Source organism: Hypanus sabinus, chromosome 7 (genome assembly GCF_030144855.1).
Source record: "Hypanus sabinus isolate sHypSab1 chromosome 7, sHypSab1.hap1, whole genome shotgun sequence".
NCBI classification, from domain to species: Eukaryota; Metazoa; Chordata; class Chondrichthyes; order Myliobatiformes; family Dasyatidae; genus Hypanus; species Hypanus sabinus.
The window spans coordinates 93,058,638-93,074,669 of record NC_082712.1 but is presented as its reverse complement, the minus strand read 5'-3'; positions in this window follow the sequence as shown (position 1 = coordinate 93,074,669).

Sequence of the window (16,032 nt, the reverse complement as noted above, 5' to 3'; positions counted from 1 at the left end):
ACTTTGATAGTGACGTGGCCTGGATGGTAGAGAACTGTGATAGTGACGTGGCCTGGATGGTAGAGAACTGTGATAGTGACGTGGCCTGGATGGTGGGGAACTTAGATAGTGACGTGGCCTGGATGGTAGAGAACTGTGATAGTGACGTGGCCAGGATGGTGGGGAACTTTGATAGTGACGTGGCCTGGATGGTAGAGAACTGTGATAGTGACGTGGCCTGGATGGTGGGGAACTTTGATAGTGACGTGGCCTGGATGGTAGAGAACTGTGATAGTGACGTGGCCTGGATGGTAGAGAACTGTGATAGTGACGTGGCCTGGATGGTGGGGAAATTTGATAGTGACGTGGCCTGGATTGTGGGGAACTTTGATAGTGACGTGGCCTGGATGGTACAGAACTGTGATAGTGACCTGGCCTGGATGGTGGGGAACTTTGATAGTGACGTGGCCTGGATGGTAGGGAACTTTGATAGTGACGTGGCCTGGATGGTGGGGAACTTTGATAGTGACGTGGCCTGGATGGTGAGGAAATTTGATAGTGACGTGGCCTGGATGGTGGGGAACTTTGATAGTGACGTGGCCTGGATGGTGGGGAATTTTGATAGTGACGTGGCCTGGATGGTGGGGAACTTTGATAGTGACGTGGCCTGGATGGTGGGGAATTTTGATAGTGACGTGGCCTGGATGGTGAGGAACTTTGATAGTGACGTGGCCTGTATAGCGAGGAACTTTGATAGTGACGTGGCCTGTATAGCGAGGAACTTTGATAGCGACGTGGCCTGGATGGTGGGGAACTTTGATAGCGACGTGGCCTGGATGGTAGAGAACTGTGATAGTGACGTGGCATGGATGGTGGGGAACTTTGATAGTGACGTGGCCTGGATGGTGGGGAACTTTGATAGTGACGTGGCCTGGATGGTAGGGAACTTTGATAGTGACGTGGCCTGGATGGTGGGGAACTTTGATAGTGACGTGGCCTGGATGGTGGGGAACTTTGATAGTGACGTGGCCTGGATGGTAGAGAACTGTGATAGTGACCTGGCCTGGATGGTAGAGAACTGTGATAGTGACGTGGCCTGGATGGTGAGGAACTTTGATAGTGACGTGGCCTGGATGGTGGGGAACTTTGATAGTGACGTGGCCTGGATGGTAGAGAACTGTGATAGTGACGTGGCCTGGATGGTGGGGAACTTTGATAGTGACGTGGCCTGGATGGTGGGGAACTTTGATAGTGATGTGGCCTGGATGGTCGAGAACTGTGATAGTGACGTGGCCTGGATGGTGGGGAACTTTGATAGTGACGTGGCCTGGATGGTGGGGAATTTTGATAGTGACGTGGCCTGGATGGTGAGGAACTTTGATAGTGACGTGGCCTGGATGGTGAGGAACTTTGTTAGTGACGTGGCCTGGATGGTGAGGAACTTTGATAGTGACGTGGCCTGTATAGCGAGGAACTTAGATAGTGACGTGGCCTGTATAGCGAGGAACTTTGATAGCGACGTGGCCTGGATGGTGGGGAACTTTGATAGCGACGTGGCCTGGATGGTAGAGAACTGTGATAGTGACGTGGCCTGGATGGTGGGGAACTTTGATAGTGACATGGCCTGGATGGTAGAGAACTCTGATAGTGACGTGGCCTGGATGGTAGAGAACTGTGATAGTGACGTGGCCTGGATGGTGTGGAACTTTGATAGTGACGTGGCCTGGATGGTAGAGAACTGTGATAGTGACGTAGCCTGGATGGTAGAGAACTGTGATAGTGACGTGGCCTGGATGGTGGGGACTTTGATAGTGACGTGGCCTGGATGGTAGGAACTGTGATAGTGACGTGGCCTGGATGGTGGGGAACTTTGATAGTGACGTGGCCTGGATGGTCGAGAACTGTGATAGTGACGTGGCCTGGATGGTGGGGAACTTTGATAGTGACGTGGCCTGGATGGTGGGGAACTTTGATAGTGACGTGGCCTGGATGGTGGGGAACTTTGATAATGACGTGGCCTGGATGGTGAGGAACTTTGATAGTGACATGGCCTGGATGGTGGGGAACTTTGATAGTGACGTGGCCTGGTTGATAGAGAACTGTGATAGTGATGTGGCCTGGATGGCGGGGAACTTTGATAGTGAGATGGCCTGGATGGTGGGGAACTTTGATAGTGACATGGCCTGGATGGTGGGGAACTTTGATAGTGACGTGGCCTGGATGGTGGGGAACTTTGATAGTGACGTGGCCTGGATGGTGGGGAATTTTGATAGTGACGTGGCCTGGATGGTGAGGAACTTTGATAGTGACGTGGCCTGGATGGTGAGGAACTTTGTTAGTGACGTGGCCTGGATGGTGAGGAACTTTGATAGTGACGTGGCCTGTATAGCGAGGAACTTAGATAGTGACGTGGCCTGTATAGCGAGGAACTTTGATAGCGACGTGGCCTGGATGGTGGGGAACTTTGATAGCGACGTGGCCTGGATGGTAGAGAACTGTGATAGTGACGTGGCCTGGATGGTGGGGAACTTTGATAGTGACGTGGCCTGGATGGTGAGGAACTTTGATAGTGACGTGGCCTGTATAGCGAGGAACTTTGATAGTGACGTGGCCTGTATAGCGAGGAACTTTGATAGCGACGTGGCCTGGATGGTGGGGAACTTTGATAGCGACGTGGCCTGGATGGTAGAGAACTGTGATAGTGACGTGGCATGGATGGTGGGGAACTTTGATAGTGACGTGGCCTGGATGGTGGGGAACTTTGATAGTGACGTGGCCTGGATGGTAGGGAACTTTGATAGTGACGTGGCCTGGATGGTGGGGAACTTTGATAGTGACGTGGCCTGGATGGTGGGGAACTTTGATAGTGACGTGGCCTGGATGGTAGAGAACTGTGATAGTGACCTGGCCTGGATGGTAGAGAACTGTGATAGTGACGTGGCCTGGATGGTGAGGAACTTTGATAGTGACGTGGCCTGGATGGTGGGGAACTTTGATAGTGACGTGGCCTGGATGGTAGAGAACTGTGATAGTGACGTGGCCTGGATGGTGGGGAACTTTGATAGTGACGTGGCCTGGATGGTGGGGAACTTTGATAGTGATGTGGCCTGGATGGTCGAGAACTGTGATAGTGACGTGGCCTGGATGGTGGGGAACTTTGATAGTGACGTGGCCTGGATGGTGGGGAATTTTGATAGTGACGTGGCCTGGATGGTGAGGAACTTTGATAGTGACGTGGCCTGGATGGTGAGGAACTTTGTTAGTGACGTGGCCTGGATGGTGAGGAACTTTGATAGTGACGTGGCCTGTATAGCGAGGAACTTAGATAGTGACGTGGCCTGTATAGCGAGGAACTTTGATAGCGACGTGGCCTGGATGGTGGGGAACTTTGATAGCGACGTGGCCTGGATGGTAGAGAACTGTGATAGTGACGTGGCCTGGATGGTGGGGAACTTTGATAGTGACATGGCCTGGATGGTAGAGAACTCTGATAGTGACGTGGCCTGGATGGTAGAGAACTGTGATAGTGACGTGGCCTGGATGGTGTGGAACTTTGATAGTGACGTGGCCTGGATGGTAGAGAACTGTAATAGTGACGTAGCCTGGATGGTAGAGAACTGTGATAGTGACGTGGCCTGGATGGTGGGGACTTTGATAGTGACGTGGCCTGGATGGTAGGAACTGTGATAGTGACGTGGCCTGGATGGTGGGGAACTTTGATAGTGACGTGGCCTGGATGGTCGAGAACTGTGATAGTGACGTGGCCTGGATGGTGGGGAACTTTGATAGTGACGTGGCCTGGATGGTGGGGAACTTTGATAGTGACGTGGCCTGGATGGTGGGGAACTTTGATAATGACGTGGCCTGGATGGTGAGGAACTTTGATAGTGACATGGCCTGGATGGTGGGGAACTTTGATAGTGACGTGGCCTGGTTGATAGAGAACTGTGATAGTGATGTGGCCTGGATGGCGGGGAACTTTGATAGTGAGATGGCCTGGATGGTGGGGAACTTTGATAGTGACATGGCCTGGATGGTGGGGAACTTTGATAGTGACGTGGCCTGGATGGTGGGGAACTTTGATAGTGACGTGGCCTGGATGGTGGGGAATTTTGATAGTGACGTGGCCTGGATGGTGAGGAACTTTGATAGTGACGTGGCCTGGATGGTGAGGAACTTTGTTAGTGACGTGGCCTGGATGGTGAGGAACTTTGATAGTGACGTGGCCTGTATAGCGAGGAACTTAGATAGTGACGTGGCCTGTATAGCGAGGAACTTTGATAGCGACGTGGCCTGGATGGTGGGGAACTTTGATAGCGACGTGGCCTGGATGGTAGAGAACTGTGATAGTGACGTGGCCTGGATGGTGGGGAACTTTGATAGTGACGTGGCCTGGATGGTGGGGAACTTTGATAGTGACGTGGCCTGGATGGTAGGGAACTTTGATAGTGACGTGGCCTGGATGGTGGGGAACTTTGATAGTGACGTGGCCTGGATGGTGGGGAACTTTGATAGTGACGTGGCCTGGATGGTAGAGAACTGTGATAGTGACGTGGCCTGGATGGTAGAGAACTGTGATAGTGACGTGGCCTGGATGGTGGGGAACATTGATAGTGACGTGGCCTGGATGGTAGAGAACTGTGATAGTGACGTGGCCTGGATGGTAGAGAACTGTGATAGTGACGTGGCCTGGATGGTGGGGACTTTGATAGTGACGTGGCCTGGATGGTAGAGAACTGTGATAGTGACGTGGCCAGGATGGTGGGGAACTTTGATAGTGACGTGGCCTGGATGGTAGAGAACTGTGATAGTGACGTGGCCTGGATGGTGGGGAACTTTGATAGTGACGTGGCCTGGATGGTAGAGAACTGTGATAGTGACGTGGCCTGGATGGTAGAGAACTGTGATAGTGACGTGGCCTGGATGGTGGGGAAATTTGATAGTGACGTGGCCTGGATTGTGGGGAACTTTGATAGTGACGTGGCCTGGATGGTACAGAACTGTGATAGTGACGTGGCCTGGATGGTAGGGAACTTTGATAGTGACGTGGCCTGGATGGTGGGGAACTTTGATAGTGACGTGGCCTGGATGGTGAGGAAATTTGATAGTGACGTGGCCTGGATGGTGGGGAACTTTGATAGTGACGTGGCCTGGATGGTGAGGAACTTTGATAGTGACATGGCCTGGATGGTGGGGAACTTTGATAGTGACGTGGCCTGGTTGATAGAGAACTGTGATAGTGATGTGGCCTGGATGGCGGGGAACTTTGATAGTGAGATGGCCTGGATGGTGGGGAACTTTGATAGTGACATGGCCTGGATGGTGGGGAACTTTGATAGTGACGTGGCCTGGATGGTGGGGAACTTTGATAGTGACGTGGCCTGGATGGTGGGGAATTTTGATAGTGACGTGGCCTGGATGGTGAGGAACTTTGATAGTGACGTGGCCTGGATGGTGAGGAACTTTGTTAGTGACGTGGCCTGGATGGTGAGGAACTTTGATAGTGACGTGGCCTGTATAGCGAGGAACTTAGATAGTGACGTGGCCTGTATAGCGAGGAACTTTGATAGCGACGTGGCCTGGATGGTGGGGAACTTTGATAGCGACGTGGCCTGGATGGTAGAGAACTGTGATAGTGACGTGGCCTGGATGGTGGGGAACTTTGATAGTGACGTGGCCTGGATGGTGGGGAACTTTGATAGTGACGTGGCCTGGATGGTAGGGAACTTTGATAGTGACGAGGCCTGGATGGTGGGGAACTTTGATAGTGACGTGGCCTGGATGGTGGGGAACTTTGATAGTGACGTGGCCTGGATGGTAGAGAACTGTGATAGTGACGTGGCCTGGATGGTAGAGAACTGTGATAGTGACGTGGCCTGGATGGTGGGGAACATTGATAGTGACGTGGCCTGGATGGTAGAGAACTGTGATAGTGACGTGGCCTGAATGGTAGAGAACTGTGATAGTGACGTGGCCTGGATGGTGGGGAACTTTGATAGTGACGTGGCCTGGATGGTAGAGAACTGTGATAGTGACGTGGCCAGGATGGTGGGGAACTTTGATAGTGACGTGGCCTGGATGGTAGAGAACTGTGATAGTGACGTGGCCTGGATGGTGGGGAACTTTGATAGTGACGTGGCCTGGATGGTAGAGAACTGTGATAGTGACGTGGCCTGGATGGTAGAGAACTGTGATAGTGACGTGGCCTGGATGGTGGGGAAATTTGATAGTGACGTGGCCTGGATTGTGGGGAACTTTGATAGTGACGTGGCCTGGATGGTACAGAACTGTGATAGTGACCTGGCCTGGATGGTGGGGAACTTTGATAGTGACGTGGCCTGGATGGTAGGGAACTTTGATAGTGACGTGGCCTGGATGGTGGGGAACTTTGATAGTGACGTGGCCTGGATGGTGAGGAAATTTGATAGTGACGTGGCCTGGATGGTGGGGAACTTTGATAGTGACGTGGCCTGGATGGTGGGGAATTTTGATAGTGACGTGGCCTGGATGGTGGGGAACTTTGATAGTGACGTGGCCTGGATGGTGGGGAATTTTGATAGTGACGTGGCCTGGATGGTGAGGAACTTTGATAGTGACGTGGCCTGTATAGCGAGGAACTTTGATAGTGACGTGGCCTGTATAGCGAGGAACTTTGATAGCGACGTGGCCTGGATGGTGGGGAACTTTGATAGCGACGTGGCCTGGATGGTAGAGAACTGTGATAGTGACGTGGCCTGGATGGTGGGGAACTTTGATAGTGACGTGGCCTGGATGGTGGGGAACTTTGATAGTGACGTGGCCTGGATGGTAGGGAACTTTGATAGTGACGTGGCCTGGATGGTGGAGAACTTTGATAGTGACGTGGCCTGGATGGTGGGGAACTTTGATAGTGACGTGGCCTGGATGGTGGGGAACTTTGATAGTGACGTGGCCTGGATGGCAGAGAACTGTGATAGTGACGTGGCCTGGATGGTAGGGAACTTTGATAGTGACGTGGCCTGCATGGTGGGGAACTTTGATAGTGACGTGGCCTGGATGGTAGAGAACTGTGATAGTGACGTGGCCTGGATGGTGGGGAACTTTGACAGTGACGTGGCCTGGATGGTAGAGAACTGTGATAGTGACGTGGCCTGGATGGTGGGGAACTTTGATAGTGACGTGGCCTGGATGGTAGAGAACTGTGATAGTGACGTGGCCTGGATGGTGGGGAACTTTGATAGTGACGTGGCCTGGATGGTGGGGAACTTTGATAGTGACGTGGCCTGGATGGTGTGGAACTTTGATAGTGACGTGGCCTGGATGGTAGGGAACTTTGATAGCGACGTGGCCTGGATGGTGGGGAACTTTGATAGCGACGTGGCCTGGATGGTGGGGAACTTTGATAGTGACGTGGCCTGGATGGTGGGGAACTTTGATAGTGACGTGGCCTGGATGGTAGAGAACTGTGATAGTGACGTGGCCTGGATGGTAGAGAACTGTGATAGTGACGTGGCCTGCATGGTGAGGAACTTTGATAGTGACGTGGCCTGGATGGTAGAGAACTGTGATAGTGACGTGACCTGGATGGTAGAGAACTGTGATAGTGACGTGGCCTGGATGGTAGGGAACTTTGATAGTGACGTGGCCTGGATGGTGGGGAACTTTGATAGTGACGTCGCCTGGATGGTAGAGAACTGTGATAGTGACGTGGCCTGGATGGTGGGGAACTTTGACAGTGACGTGGCCTGGATGGTAGAGAACTATGATAGTGACGTGGCCTGGATGGTGGGGAACTTTGATAGTGACGTCGCCTGGATGGTGAGGAACTTTGATAGTGACGTGGCCTGGATGGTGAGGAACTTTGATAGCGACGTGGCCTGGATGGTAGAGAACTGTGATAGTGACGTGGCCTGGATGGTGGGGAACTTTGATAGTGACGTGGCCTGGATGGTAGAGAACTTTGATAGTGACGTGGCCTGGATGGTGGGGAACTTTGATAGTGACGTGGCCTGGATGGTGAGGAACTTTGATAGTGACGTGGCCTGATGGTAGAGAACTGTGATATTGACGTGGCCTGGATGGTGGGGAACTTTGATAGTGACGTGGCCTGGATGGTGGGGAACTTTGATAGTGACGTGGCCTGGATGGTGAGGAACTTTGATAGTGACGTAGCCTGGATGGCAGAGAACTTTGATAGTGACGTGGCCTGGATGGTGAGGAACTTTGATAGTGACGTGGCCTGGATGGTGAGGAACTTTGATAGTGACGTGGCCTGTATAGCGAGGAACTTTGATAGTGACGTGGCCTGTATAGCGAGGAACTTTGATAGCGACGTGGCCTGGATGGTGGGGAACTTTGATAGCGACGTGGCCTGGATGGTAGAGAACTGTGATAGTGACGTGGCCTGGATGGTGGGGAACTTTGATAGTGACGTGGCCTGGATGGTGGGGAACTTTGATAGTGACGTGGCCTGGATGGTAGGGAACTTTGATAGTGACGTGGCCTGGATGGTGGGGAACTTTGATAGTGACGTGGCCTGGATGGTAGAGAACTGTGATAGTGACCTGGCCTGGATGGTAGAGAACTGTGATAGTGACGTGGCCTGGATGGTGAGGAACTTTGATAGTGACGTGGCCTGGATGGTGGGGAACTTTGATAGTGACGTGGCCTGGATGGTAGAGAACTGTGATAGTGACGTGGCCTGGATGGTAGGGAACTTTGATAGTGACGTGGCCTGCAAGGTGGGGAACTTTGATAGTGACGTGGCCTGGATGGTAGCGAACTGTGATAGTGACGTGGCCTGGATGGTAGAGAACTGTGATAGTGACCTGGCCTGGATGGTAGAGAACTGTGATAGTGACGTGGCCTGGATGGTGAGGAACTTTGATAGTGACGTGGCCTGGATGGTAGAGAACTGTGATAGTGACGTGGCCTGGATGGTAGAGAACTGTGATAGTGATGTGGCCTGGATGGTAGGGAACTTTGATAGTGACGTGGCCTGGATGGTGGGGAACTTTGATAGTGACGTGGCCTGGATGGTAGAGAACTGTGATAGTGACGTGGCCTGGATGGTAGGGAACTTTGATAGTGACGTGGCCTGCATGGTGGGGAATTTTGATAGTGACGTGGCCTGGATGGTAGAGAACTGTGATAGTGACGTGGCCTGGATGGTGGGGAACTTTGACAGTGACGTGGCCTGGATGGTAGAGAACTGTGATAGTGACGTGGCCTGGATGGTGGGGAACTTTGATAGTGACGTGACCTGGATGGTAGAGAACTGTGATAGTGACGTGGCCTGGATGGTGGGGAACTTTGATAGTGACGTGGCCTGGATGGTGGGGAACTTTGATAGTGACGTGGCCTGGATGGTGTGGAACTTTGATAGTGACGTGGCCTGGATGGTAGGGAACTTTGATAGCGACGTGGCCTGGATGGTGGGGAACTTTGATAGCGACGTGGCCTGGATGGTGGGGAACTTTGATAGTGACGTGGCCTGGATGGTAGGGAACTTTGATAGTGACGTGGCCTGGATGGTGAAGAACTTTGATAGTGACGTGGCCTGGATGGTGGGGAACTTTGATAGTGACGTGGCCTGGATGGTAGAGAACTGTGATAGTGACGTGGCCTGGATGGTAGAGAACTGTGATAGTGACGTGGCCTGCATGGTGAGGAACTTTGATAGTGACGTGGCCTGGATGGTAGAGAACTGTGATAGTGACGTGGCCTGGATGGTGGGGAACTTTGATAGTGACGTGGCCTGGATGGTAGAGAACTTTGATAGTGACGTGGCCTGGATTGTGTGGAACTTTGATAGTGACGTGGCCTGGATGGTGGGGAACTTTGATAGTGACGTGGCCTGGATTGTGAGGAACTTTGATAGTGACGTGGCCTGATGGTAGAGAACTGTGATATTGACGTGGCCTGGATGGTGGGGAACTTTGATAGTGACGTGGCCTGGATGGTGGGGAACTTTGATAGTGATGTGGCCTGGATGGTCGAGAACTGTGATAGTGACGTGGCCTGGATGGTGGGGAACTTTGATAGTGACGTGGCCTGGATGGTGGGGAATTTTGATAGTGACGTGGCCTGGATGGTGAGGAACTTTGATAGTGACGTGGCCTGGATGGTGAGGAACTTTGTTAGTGACGTGGCCTGGATGGTGAGGAACTTTGATAGTGACGTGGCCTGTATAGCGAGGAACTTAGATAGTGACGTGGCCTGTATAGCGAGGAACTTTGATAGCGACGTGGCCTGGATGGTGGGGAACTTTGATAGCGACGTGGCCTGGATGGTAGAGAACTGTGATAGTGACGTGGCCTGGATGGTGGGGAACTTTGATAGTGACATGGCCTGGATGGTAGAGAACTCTGATAGTGACGTGGCCTGGATGGTAGAGAACTGTGATAGTGACGTGGCCTGGATGGTGTGGAACTTTGATAGTGACGTGGCCTGGATGGTAGAGAACTGTGATAGTGACGTAGCCTGGATGGTAGAGAACTGTGATAGTGACGTGGCCTGGATGGTGGGGACTTTGATAGTGACGTGGCCTGGATGGTAGGAACTGTGATAGTGACGTGGCCTGGATGGTGGGGAACTTTGATAGTGACGTGGCCTGGATGGTCGAGAACTGTGATAGTGACGTGGCCTGGATGGTGGGGAACTTTGATAGTGACGTGGCCTGGATGGTGGGGAACTTTGATAGTGACGTGGCCTGGATGGTGGGGAACTTTGATAATGACGTGGCCTGGATGGTGAGGAACTTTGATAGTGACATGGCCTGGATGGTGGGGAACTTTGATAGTGACGTGGCCTGGTTGATAGAGAACTGTGATAGTGATGTGGCCTGGATGGCGGGGAACTTTGATAGTGAGATGGCCTGGATGGTGGGGAACTTTGATAGTGACATGGCCTGGATGGTGGGGAACTTTGATAGTGACGTGGCCTGGATGGTGGGGAACTTTGATAGTGACGTGGCCTGGATGGTGGGGAATTTTGATAGTGACGTGGCCTGGATGGTGAGGAACTTTGATAGTGACGTGGCCTGGATGGTGAGGAACTTTGTTAGTGACGTGGCCTGGATGGTGAGGAACTTTGATAGTGACGTGGCCTGTATAGCGAGGAACTTAGATAGTGACGTGGCCTGTATAGCGAGGAACTTTGATAGCGACGTGGCCTGGATGGTGGGGAACTTTGATAGCGACGTGGCCTGGATGGTAGAGAACTGTGATAGTGACGTGGCCTGGATGGTGGGGAACTTTGATAGTGACGTGGCCTGGATGGTGAGGAACTTTGATAGTGACGTGGCCTGTATAGCGAGGAACTTTGATAGTGACGTGGCCTGTATAGCGAGGAACTTTGATAGCGACGTGGCCTGGATGGTGGGGAACTTTGATAGCGACGTGGCCTGGATGGTAGAGAACTGTGATAGTGACGTGGCATGGATGGTGGGGAACTTTGATAGTGACGTGGCCTGGATGGTGGGGAACTTTGATAGTGACGTGGCCTGGATGGTAGGGAACTTTGATAGTGACGTGGCCTGGATGGTGGGGAACTTTGATAGTGACGTGGCCTGGATGGTGGGGAACTTTGATAGTGACGTGGCCTGGATGGTAGAGAACTGTGATAGTGACCTGGCCTGGATGGTAGAGAACTGTGATAGTGACGTGGCCTGGATGGTGAGGAACTTTGATAGTGACGTGGCCTGGATGGTGGGGAACTTTGATAGTGACGTGGCCTGGATGGTAGAGAACTGTGATAGTGACGTGGCCTGGATGGTGGGGAACTTTGATAGTGACGTGGCCTGGATGGTGGGGAACTTTGATAGTGATGTGGCCTGGATGGTCGAGAACTGTGATAGTGACGTGGCCTGGATGGTGGGGAACTTTGATAGTGACGTGGCCTGGATGGTGGGGAATTTTGATAGTGACGTGGCCTGGATGGTGAGGAACTTTGATAGTGACGTGGCCTGGATGGTGAGGAACTTTGTTAGTGACGTGGCCTGGATGGTGAGGAACTTTGATAGTGACGTGGCCTGTATAGCGAGGAACTTAGATAGTGACGTGGCCTGTATAGCGAGGAACTTTGATAGCGACGTGGCCTGGATGGTGGGGAACTTTGATAGCGACGTGGCCTGGATGGTAGAGAACTGTGATAGTGACGTGGCCTGGATGGTGGGGAACTTTGATAGTGACATGGCCTGGATGGTAGAGAACTCTGATAGTGACGTGGCCTGGATGGTAGAGAACTGTGATAGTGACGTGGCCTGGATGGTGTGGAACTTTGATAGTGACGTGGCCTGGATGGTAGAGAACTGTGATAGTGACGTAGCCTGGATGGTAGAGAACTGTGATAGTGACGTGGCCTGGATGGTGGGGACTTTGATAGTGACGTGGCCTGGATGGTAGGAACTGTGATAGTGACGTGGCCTGGATGGTGGGGAACTTTGATAGTGACGTGGCCTGGATGGTGGGGAACTTTGATAGTGACGTGGCCTGGATAGTGGGGAACTTTGATAATGACGTGGCCTGGATGGTGAGGAACTTTGATAGTGACATGGCCTGGATGGTGGGGAACTTTGATAGTGACGTGGCCTGGTTGATAGAGAACTGTGATAGTGATGTGGCCTGGATGGCGGGGAACTTTGATAGTGAGATGGCCTGGATGGTGGGGAACTTTGATAGTGACATGGCCTGGATGGTGGGGAACTTTGATAGTGACGTGGCCTGGATGGTGGGGAACTTTGATAGTGACGTGGCCTGGATGGTGGGGAATTTTGATAGTGACGTGGCCTGGATGGTGAGGAACTTTGATAGTGACGTGGCCTGGATGGTGAGGAACTTTGTTAGTGACGTGGCCTGGATGGTGAGGAACTTTGATAGTGACGTGGCCTGTATAGCGAGGAACTTAGATAGTGACGTGGCCTGTATAGCGAGGAACTTTGATAGCGACGTGGCCTGGATGGTGGGGAACTTTGATAGCGACGTGGCCTGGATGGTAGAGAACTGTGATAGTGACGTGGCCTGGATGGTGGGGAACTTTGATAGTGACATGGCCTGGATGGTGGGGAACTTTGATAGTGACGTGGCCTGGATGGTGGGGAACTTTGATAGTGACGTGGCCTGGATGGTGGGGAATTTTGATAGTGACGTGGCCTGGATGGTGAGGAACTTTGATAGTGACGTGGCCTGGATGGTGAGGAACTTTGTTAGTGACGTGGCCTGGATGGTGAGGAACTTTGATAGTGACGTGGCCTGTATAGCGAGGAACTTAGATAGTGACGTGGCCTGTATAGCGAGGAACTTTGATAGCGACGTGGCCTGGATGGTGGGGAACTTTGATAGCGACGTGGCCTGGATGGTAGAGAACTGTGATAGTGACGTGGCCTGGATGGTGGGGAACTTTGATAGTGACGTGGCCTGGATGGTGGGGAACTTTGATAGTGACGTGGCCTGGATGGTAGGGAACTTTGATAGTGACGTGGCCTGGATGGTGGGGAACTTTGATAGTGACGTGGCCTGGATGGTGGGGAACTTTGATAGTGAGGTGGCCTGGATGGTAGAGAACTGTGATAGTGACGTGGCCTGGATGGTAGAGAACTGTGATAGTGACGTGGCCTGGATGGTGGGGAACATTGATAGTGACGTGGCCTGGATGGTAGAGAACTGTGATAGTGACGTGGCCTGGATGGTAGAGAACTGTGATAGTGACGTGGCCTGGATGGTGGGGACTTTGATAGTGACGTGGCCTGGATGGTAGAGAACTGTGATAGTGACGTGGCCAGGATGGTGGGGAACTTTGATAGTGACGTGGCCTGGATGGTAGAGAACTGTGATAGTGACGTGGCCTGGATGGTGGGGAACTTTGATAGTGACGTGGCCTGGATGGTAGAGAACTGTGATAGTGACGTGGCCTGGATGGTAGAGAACTGTGATAGTGACGTGGCCTGGATGGTGGGGAAATTTGATAGTGACGTGGCCTGGATTGTGGGGAACTTTGATAGTGACGTGGCCTGGATGGTACAGAACTGTGATAGTGACCTGGCCTGGATGGTGGGGAACTTTGATAGTGACGTGGCCTGGATGGTAGGGAACTTTGATAGTGACGTGGCCTGGATGGTGGGGAACTTTGATAGTGACGTGGCCTGGATGGTGAGGAAATTTGATAGTGACGTGGCCTGGATGGTGGGGAACTTTGATAGTGACGTGGCCTGGATGGTGAGGAACTTTGATAGTGACATGGCCTGGATGGTGGGGAACTTTGATAGTGACGTGGCCTGGTTGATAGAGAACTGTGATAGTGATGTGGCCTGGATGGCGGGGAACTTTGATAGTGAGATGGCCTGGATGGTGGGGAACTTTGATAGTGACATGGCCTGGATGGTGGGGAACTTTGATAGTGACGTGGCCTGGATGGTGGGGAACTTTGATAGTGACGTGGCCTGGATGGTGGGGAATTTTGATAGTGACGTGGCCTGGATGGTGAGGAACTTTGATAGTGACGTGGCCTGGATGGTGAGGAACTTTGTTAGTGACGTGGCCTGGATGGTGAGGAACTTTGATAGTGACGTGGCCTGTATAGCGAGGAACTTAGATAGTGACGTGGCCTGTATAGCGAGGAACTTTGATAGCGACGTGGCCTGGATGGTGGGGAACTTTGATAGCGACGTGGCCTGGATGGTAGAGAACTGTGATAGTGACGTGGCCTGGATGGTGGGGAACTTTGATAGTGACGTGGCCTGGATGGTGGGGAACTTTGATAGTGACGTGGCCTGGATGGTAGGGAACTTTGATAGTGACGTGGCCTGGATGGTGGGGAACTTTGATAGTGACGTGGCCTGGATGGTGGGGAACTTTGATAGTGACGTGGCCTGGATGGTAGAGAACTGTGATAGTGACGTGGCCTGGATGGTAGAGAACTGTGATAGTGACGTGGCCTGGATGGTAGAGAACTGTGATAGTGACGTGGCCTGAATGGTAGAGAACTGTGATAGTGACGTGGCCTGGATGGTGGGGAACTTTGATAGTGACGTGGCCTGGATGGTAGAGAACTGTGATAGTGACGTGGCCAGGATGGTGGGGAACTTTGATAGTGACGTGGCCTGGATGGTAGAGAACTGTGATAGTGACGTGGCCTGGATGGTGGGGAACTTTGATAGTGACGTGGCCTGGATGGTAGAGAACTGTGATAGTGACGTGGCCTGGATGGTAGAGAACTGTGATAGTGACGTGGCCTGGATGGTGGGGAAATTTGATAGTGACGTGGCCTGGATTGTGGGGAACTTTGATAGTGACGTGGCCTGGATGGTACAGAACTGTGATAGTGACCTGGCCTGGATGGTGGGGAACTTTGATAGTGACGTGGCCTGGATGGTAGGGAACTTTGATAGTGACGTGGCCTGGATGGTGGGGAACTTTGATAGTGACGTGGCCTGGATGGTGAGGAAATTTGATAGTGACGTGGCCTGGATGGTGGGGAACTTTGATAGTGACGTGGCCTGGATGGTGGGGAATTTTGATAGTGACGTGGCCTGGATGGTGGGGAACTTTGATAGTGACGTGGCCTGGATGGTGGGGAATTTTGATAGTGACGTGGCCTGGATGGTGAGGAACTTTGATAGTGACGTGGCCTGTATAGCGAGGAACTTTGATAGTGACGTGGCCTGTATAGCGAGGAACTTTGATAGCGACGTGGCCTGGATGGTGGGGAACTTTGATAGCGACGTGGCCTGGATGGTAGAGAACTGTGATAGTGACGTGGCCTGGATGGTGGGGAACTTTGATAGTGACGTGGCCTGGATGGTGGGGAACTTTGATAGTGACGTGGCCTGGATGGTAGGGAACTTTGATAGTGACGTGGCCTGGATGGTGGAGAACTTTGATAGTGACGTGGCCTGGATGGTGGGGAACTTTGATAGTGACGTGGCCTGGATGGTAGAGAACTGTGATAGTGAGCTGGCCTGGATGGTAGAGAACTGTGATAGTGACGTGGCCTGGATGGTGAGGAACTTTGATAGTGACGTGGCCTGGATGGTGGGGAACTTTGATAGTGACGTGGCCTGGATGGTAGAGAACTGTG